The sequence below is a fragment of the Marmota flaviventris genome, chromosome 5 (assembly GCF_047511675.1).
Source record: "Marmota flaviventris isolate mMarFla1 chromosome 5, mMarFla1.hap1, whole genome shotgun sequence".
In the NCBI taxonomy this organism is placed as follows: Eukaryota; Metazoa; Chordata; class Mammalia; order Rodentia; family Sciuridae; genus Marmota; species Marmota flaviventris.
Window position 1 is genome coordinate 123,127,733 of NC_092502.1, and position 7,699 is coordinate 123,135,431.

The 7,699-nt window shown below is 42.2% G+C and overlaps 1 pseudogene; it reads left to right on the top strand.

Annotated features, from left to right (window-relative positions):
- The first annotated feature begins 995 nt into the window (after positions 1-995).
- Positions 996-2,100, top strand: LOC114094942 (filamin-binding LIM protein 1 pseudogene; annotated as a pseudogene).
- The last annotated feature ends 5,599 nt before the right edge of the window (positions 2,101-7,699 follow it).

Consider the following 7,699-nt stretch of genomic DNA (forward strand, 5'->3'; position numbering starts at 1 on the left):
GGCTCAGTGGTATAGCACTTGTCTAGCATGTGTGAGGCCCTGGGTTCGATCCTCAGCACTGCATATAAATAAATAAGTTAAATAAAATATTCATTTACAACTAAAACATATTTTTAAAAAATAATTGAAAGCTATTATAGCTTTTTACTTATGTTCCTAAAGTTATATTCGTTGGCATTAAATCTCAACTATTTATTTATATATATATCATCAGAAAAGTGGTGTGATATGTTCAGGAAGAATATATCCTCAGAGGATATTCGTCCATCTTGCAGTTACTCTTCAGTTCATCAAGGAAGGCAATCTCAGAACTGTATTCTTTTTTGATTTAAATTGTTCTTGAGAAATCAGTAGATCCCCTCAAATCATACTATAGGATCATCCCTTATTTGTTTCTCCTAGGTTTCTCCAATGGTAGTGTTTTCTAAAATTATAGCATAATATCACAACCAGGATATTGACTTAATGCAATCCTGTGATCTTATTCAGGTTCATCTAGTTTTACTTGTACGGTGCGTGCACGTGTGTGTGTTTACACAATGCTGTCACTTAGGTAGTTTTGTATATACACCAGAGTCAAGATGTAGAACATTTCCACCACACAAAGACTCCTTGTGTTGCCTTTTTGCTACCACACACATACCCCTCCTACATCCCAAGTTATATTGTTTTGTCCTATCAATTAGCTCTCTGTGTGGATGGAAAAAGCAGTTTCTAAGTGACCAAGAGCATAGGCTTTAAAACGCCATTGTGAGCAAATCAAGGCCATGCTGGAGAGGTGCCAAGGAACCCCAGGAAGGCACTGAGGCTCAGGGAGATGGCCTGCCACCCAGGGTCACATGTTCAGGGAATGGCTAGAGAGCCCATCTTTGACTCAGGTCCCTGGCAAATCCCAGGGCCTAACCAGGGTTGAACACCGATCTCCAGCAGCCCAGGCAGTAGAGCTGGCCTACCTCTGGGACTTAGATCTCCCTGTCCCAGCAGGAGCTGAATCAATGGTCTCACAGCCCAAGAAGAGGGTCACCTTATCTGTGTTTATCACCCTCGTACCCCTATGCAGGCATGTGGCTATGACTGAAGGAGTAGGTGGCTTGCGAATCCAGGCGTGGCCATCCCTGGGAGTCCCCTGCCTCCATGAAGGCAACTGGGGCAGGCTCAGTGGGGAAACCCAGCCCTTGGGTGCCCTCTAGCAGGACTGCAGCTCCTGTGCCAACTGGACCACCTCAGCTCTCCAACCAAGGATGCTCTCCCTCTTACCCTACCCCAAATAGCGAGGACACACTTGGTGACCTGAACCTCCTCCTGCCACATTCTGATGAGGAACCCCCAAAAGGAGCATCATTCATTTTGGACTTGGAGCCACTGCACCTGCCCCCATCCCCACCACAGGCTCTGACAGAGGGAATATCAGTCCAGCCTTGACCCAGTCACCTCAAGCCCTCAGAGAAGGAGCTGCCACCTCTCCTAAAGGAACCTGTTGGCTTCCTGGAAAGAGAGATTTCCACAGATGTCTGTGCCTTCTGCCATAAGATAGTGTCCCCCTGAGAACAGGCCATGGAGGCCATGAAGAGGCAACACCATGCCCAGTGCTTCACCTGCTGTCCCTGCCACCACCAGCTGGCCAGGCAGAGCGTCTATCAAAAGGATGGGCAGCCCCCTGTGAACTCTGCTACAGGACACCCTGGAGAAGTGAGGCAGAGTGTGAAGAGGTGGTCTGGGATCACGTCATCAGGGCCCTGGGCCAGGCCTTCTACTCCGCCTCCTTCCCATGTGTGAACTGCACCAGGTTCACACATGGTGAGGTGCATCAGGAAAGAGAGCTTTGCCCTCGACAGCCAGACCAGATGTACTTCCTGGAGGACTTCTACAGGAAATTTGCTCTGTGTTCAGCATCTGTGAGAATCCTATCATCCCCCTGAGTAGGAAGGATGCCTTCAAAATCAAGTTCATGGGAAGAAACTTTCATGAAAACTCTTGCAGATGCTGAACTGCAGTATCTTCTGTCTGTGGAACCTATAGACTAGGGGCTGCTACCTTCCGAAGGACCATATCTTCAGCTAGCCATGCTACATGAAGCAGAGTGCCCCAGGGTGCTGCTGAGAGTGCTTGCCAGCCCTGGCCAGGGCCCTTCCCTGACTTGGTTTCCCTTCCTGATGTACTCTTGCATACTTCTCTTCCACGCCTCACTGGGAACCAAGATGCAGCTCAGCCTAGCATTTCTGAGATTCAGGGAGCTGAGCCACCTTGGGCTCAGAAATGTGTGCTGTATACAGTGGTTCCTCAGGCTTTCAACTTCTCCACATCTCCAGATGGTACCTGTGTCCCTAGCACTCACACTTAACTGTCTAGTAAAAGGTGCTGAGACCAGCTCAGAGTACAAGGCTGAGCTGTGTAAGGAAAAACTCCAAAAGTGCTTTTTAAGAATTTTGAGATTTACTAATCTGATTATACTATAGTAATAAAAACCGTATGGTATTGGCATCAAAATAGACAGAAAGACCAATGCAAGAGAATAGAAGACACAGAGACAAATCCACAAACCCCAGCCATCTAATAATTGACAAAGGTGCCAAAAATATATTTTGGAGAAAAGATAGCCTTTTTAACAAGTAGTGCTGGAAAAAATGGATAGCTATATGTAGGAAAACAAAATTTTCTCACCATGTACAAAACTCAAATCAAAATGGATCAAAGACTTAGGAATTAAACCAGAAACTTTGCAACTGCTAGAAGAAAACATAGGGTCAACACTCCATCATATAGGTGTAGGCATTGACTTCAGTAACAAGACCCCCAAAGTGCAAGAAATAAAACCAAGAATCAATAAGTGGGATGCCATTGAACTAAAATCTTCTCATAGATAAAGAAATGATTAAGAGCATAAAGAGAGAGCCTACAGAATGGGAGAAAATCTTGGCCAGCTGCTCCTCTAACAGGGGATTAATATCTAGAATATTTAAAGAACTAAAAAAACCTTAACACCAAAAAACAAACAAATAATCCAATCAATAAATGGGCAAAATAACTAAACAGAAACTTCTCAAAAGAAGAAACACAAAAAAGTCAATAAATATATGAAAAATGCTCAACATCTCTAGCAATCAGGGAAATGCAAATCAAAACTGCACTAAGATTTCCTCTCACTTCAGTCAGGATGGCAATGATCAAGAACACAAACAATAAATGCTGGCTAGGTTGTGGGAGACAATGTACACCTTTAAACTGTTGGTTGGACTACATAATAATTAAACCACTCTGGAAAGCATTGTGGAGTTTCCTAAAAAACTAGGGATGGAACCACCAAATGACCCAGCTATCCTACTTCTGCGTATTTTCCCAAAGGATCTAAAATAGCATACTACAGCAACACAGCCACATAATGTTTTAAGCAGCAAAATTCACAATAGCTAAATTATGGAATCAACCCAGATGCCTGTCAATAGATGAATGGATTAAGAAATCATTATATGTACATATATACAATGGCGTTCTACTCAGCCATAAAAAGGATGAAATTATGGCATTTGCCAGTAAATGGATGGAAATGGAGATTATCATGCTAAGTGAAATAAGTCGAACTCAGAAACTCAAAGGTCATATTTTTCTCTGATATGCGGAAACTAGAGTAAAATAAAGGAAAGGAGGAGGGAAGTTTAAGATTACAGAAAGAACCAATCAAATACAAATTAATACCTGAGTGAAAGGAAGTCTAGTAGAGTAGATGAAGGAGAAGGGGTGAGGGGAGGAAGGACGAGAGGGAAAAGTGGGGGATCGTGAACTGAAATTAATTTCTATGCATGTATGAGTTTGTCAGGATGAACCCAACTATTGTGTATAACCATAAAGGTCTAAGAGAGAAAGGAAGGAACAAAGGAAGCAAGAAAGGGAGGGAGAGAAGGAGAATTTTGAGGTTTAAATGATGGGAAACAGTATTTTTCACATTTGTGGGAGATAAATCTTTTCTTTTAATAATTTGGTTTTGGGTGGGGCAAAATCTCAACAGACACCTCCTCTTGGTTCACAAATGTACAGAATGTGACCAACTGGTGACACAGCCCTGGGCTTCCCCGCTCTGGGACATGTCAAACTGATATGAGGCTGGGCCAGCGGCAGGAGGGAGGAAGGTGATCCACAGATACCTGAAGACATCAGCAGCCCTTCACCTGCCCTCTGGCCCTCCTCTGGGGTGCTACAGTGAGTCATCAACAGAAACAGATTTAGTGTCTTTTGTATGTTAGGGGACAGGGATGGGGTTGAGTGTCCTTCCTGAAGCCTCAAGTCGGGCTGTGCACATCCCTCACACAATCATCCAAGCACAAATTTCTTCAAAATGGTGGCAGGGCAGGTGTCCCTTCAGCCCCCACAGTTGTGTCCCCAAGTCTCACCTAGGCCCTGCAGCCCAGATTGCCCTGCAATCCCTGCCTCACCTAGGCCACACCGAGAAGACTTTTTTCTCTTAACAAAAACCACCTTTGTAGCTTCATAACATCACTAAGGTATCTTGTAGAACAGATTAACACGTGCTTTTCTCCATGGGGTCTCTTGATGGACCATGTGCTCCTGTGAGAATCCTGGGTTCTGGCTTCTGGGTAGAGCCCCTCAGGCCTTCCAACCAGTTCCCTGTTTTAAGCTTAGAGCATTCCTATGCTTCAGCATTCCGAGCCACCTTCACAATTTTTTGTGGTAACCAAGGACCTCCTATCCTGATATTTCTACTAACTCAATGTACCATTTTCTTTTACTTACTTCTAATTTGACTTCCTGCTAAGCAATAGATCCTAGTAGCAAGTAACATGTTCATGAAGTTCAGGTTGTGTTTTTCCCTCCTACACATGCAAATAAATGTGTAACTTAAAAAAAAAAATGCCACTGCCTGGGTTTGGATCCTGGCTCTGCCACTGTGGTAGGTAATTTATAATTTTAAGATGAGGATCTCTAGCCAAGCGTAGTAGCATACTCTTATAATTCCAGGTTCTTGGCAGGCTGAGGCAGGAGAATCTCAAGTTTGTAGCCAGCCTGGGCAATTCAGCTCTTGCTAAGTTGAGTTTAGCTCTGTCTCAAACTGAAATAAAATAAAATGAGCTGGGCTTATAGCTCAGTGGTACAGCACCCTGGGTTCAATCCCCAGTATCAAAAATGGAGAAGGAGGAGGTGGAGGTGGAGGGGGAAGGGGAAGGGAGGACAGGGGAGGGGGTCTCTTTGTGTTGCCTAGGCTATCCCTTGAACTCCCGGGCTCAAATTATCCCCTTGCCTCAGCCTCTTAAGCAGCTAGGACTATAGCATGTGCCACCATGATCTTATTTAATGCTTACAAAAGCCTTAAGAGATAGGCATTCTTGTCCCTATTTTTCATATGAGGCCTTACTTGTTTTACTTTTACTGGTAAATGAAATAAAATACAGTATTTGCCAGAGTAACCCATTACAAGATATTCAAACTACAATACAAAACCAGGTCTATCTGAATCCCAAACCCATTGCTTTGCCATGAGAACAAACATATCCATTGCAGGTGTCCAGTTAGAGCAGCGTGCTGGTTGTTAAGGCTATTTTCCCCCTCATCTATTCTCTGCTTTTTATATGCGGAGGAGTTCTAGCTTGCTCCCCCCCACCCCATTGCTGCTGCCAATAGGGGGCGGTGGGGAAGGAGGCACTCCTTCCTTCCCATTCTCTTCCTGTTGTCAGTGTCCCTGGAACTGCTCTTCACCATGGCTGCAGCAGTTACTTCTAGTAGCAGCAGTTGATTCCAGTTTGTGGGTTGTCCACATTCCCAAGAACAGCCTCATGGCACTCCTCAGCAATAGGAGCACTGTCCAGCCACAGCCCCTCTTCAGAGATCTGACTTCCTCCTCTGAGGTCCTGAGGCATCAGGCAAACAGCATCTTAGATCTTCCAGCCCCATTCTCAAGGCTCTAGTTTTAATAATCCAGCCTCTTCCCTTCCTTTCTTCAGACATAAGGGTGATAATCACTTCCCGAAGTTACTGCTGCTATAATATTTTAATATTCTCTCTCTGCCTTTCTGGCTTTCTAATATTTAGTAAGCAATCTTTTAGATTAGCTGCTCTCTGTTGAAATAATTGGTAATAACTTCTGTGTCCTTATTGGACTCTGACTGATGCAAGTAGGGAACTCAAATTTGGAAATTTATGTGCAAATTTGACCAGAGGAAATAATTTCTGTTGGATAGAAAAAGGAATCACAAAGGCTATTATTACCCTATAGGATGTTGAATTTTTTTTAAATTAAAAGTCCTTAATTAAAAGTTCTTTTAATGGTTTGGGGTTTACTGATAAACAGATGGCACAGACAGTTCCCATGTATCCTGTCTCCATTTCTCATCACAATTTCCCCTATTAGCATTTTGTATTAGTGTAGTACATTACTTACAAGTGATGAACCAATATTGATACATTTTATTAACTAAAGTCACAATGTGCCTTGGACTTCATTCTTTGTATTGTATAGTTTTATGCGTTTTAATAAATGCTTGATGCCACGAATCTACCATTACAGTATCACTTTACAGTTATAGTTTCACTGTCCTAAGAACATCCCCTGTGCTTCACCCTTCCTCCCCACCCTAAACTGGAAACCACTAATCTTTTTATTGTCACTAGTTTTGCCTTTTCCAGGCCACATAGTTGAAATAATAATATGTAGCTTTTTTAGATTGGCTTCTTTCACTTAGCATTATGCATTTAAGATTTCTCTATCTCAGGACTAGGGATGTAACTCAATGGTACAACACTTGTCTAACATGTGTGAGACCCTGGGTTACATGCCCAGCACTGGGGGAGAAAAAAAAAAACCTTCCACTTTTACTTGTGGCTTGATAACTCATTTCTTTTTAATGCTGAATAATACTTCAGTGTATAGATATATTACAGTTTATCCAACTATCAAGGGGCATATTTGTTGCTTCTAGCTTTTGGCACTTATAACTAAAGCTGCTATAAAATTTCATGGGCAGGTTTTTGTACAGACGTAGGTTTTCAACTAATTTGAGTAAATACCTAGGAACATAATTGCTGGATTGTATGGTAAGAGTATATTTAGCTTTGTAAGAAACTGCCAGTCTTCTAAAGTGACTGTACCATTTTGCATTCCTATGAATTGGTTTTTTAAAATTTATTTATTTATTCTAATTTGTTATACATGACAGCAGAATGCATTTCAATTTATAGTACACACATAGATCACAATTTTTCACGTCCCTGGTTGTACACAAAGTAGAGTCACACCATTCGTGTTTTCATGCATGTACTTGAGGTAATGATGTCCATCTCATTCCACCATCTTTCCTACCCCATGCCCCCTCGCTTCCCCTCCCTCCCCTTTGCCCTGTCTAAAGTTTCTTCCTTCCTCCCATGCTCCCCCCATCCCCAATTGTTTTTTGTTTTAATATGTATCAATCTTATTCCTAGATTCTTTCTTTCACTATACATATATATGTGTAAACACACACATACTCAATATACTCTTTCATTATAAATGTATATTTTTTTCAGTCTCTTGAATACTCTTACCTACCAGTTTTACCATCTTGATGGCCTCCAAGTTCATAAGGTAAATAAAATTTTGTTATGTGCTAATTTAAAGTTTTGTATAAAGGATAATATTTTTTACTTTCTAAAAACTTATACTTTGACGTTAATAACTCACATTTTCCCCACATGAAAGATGCTTGGACTGATCCAC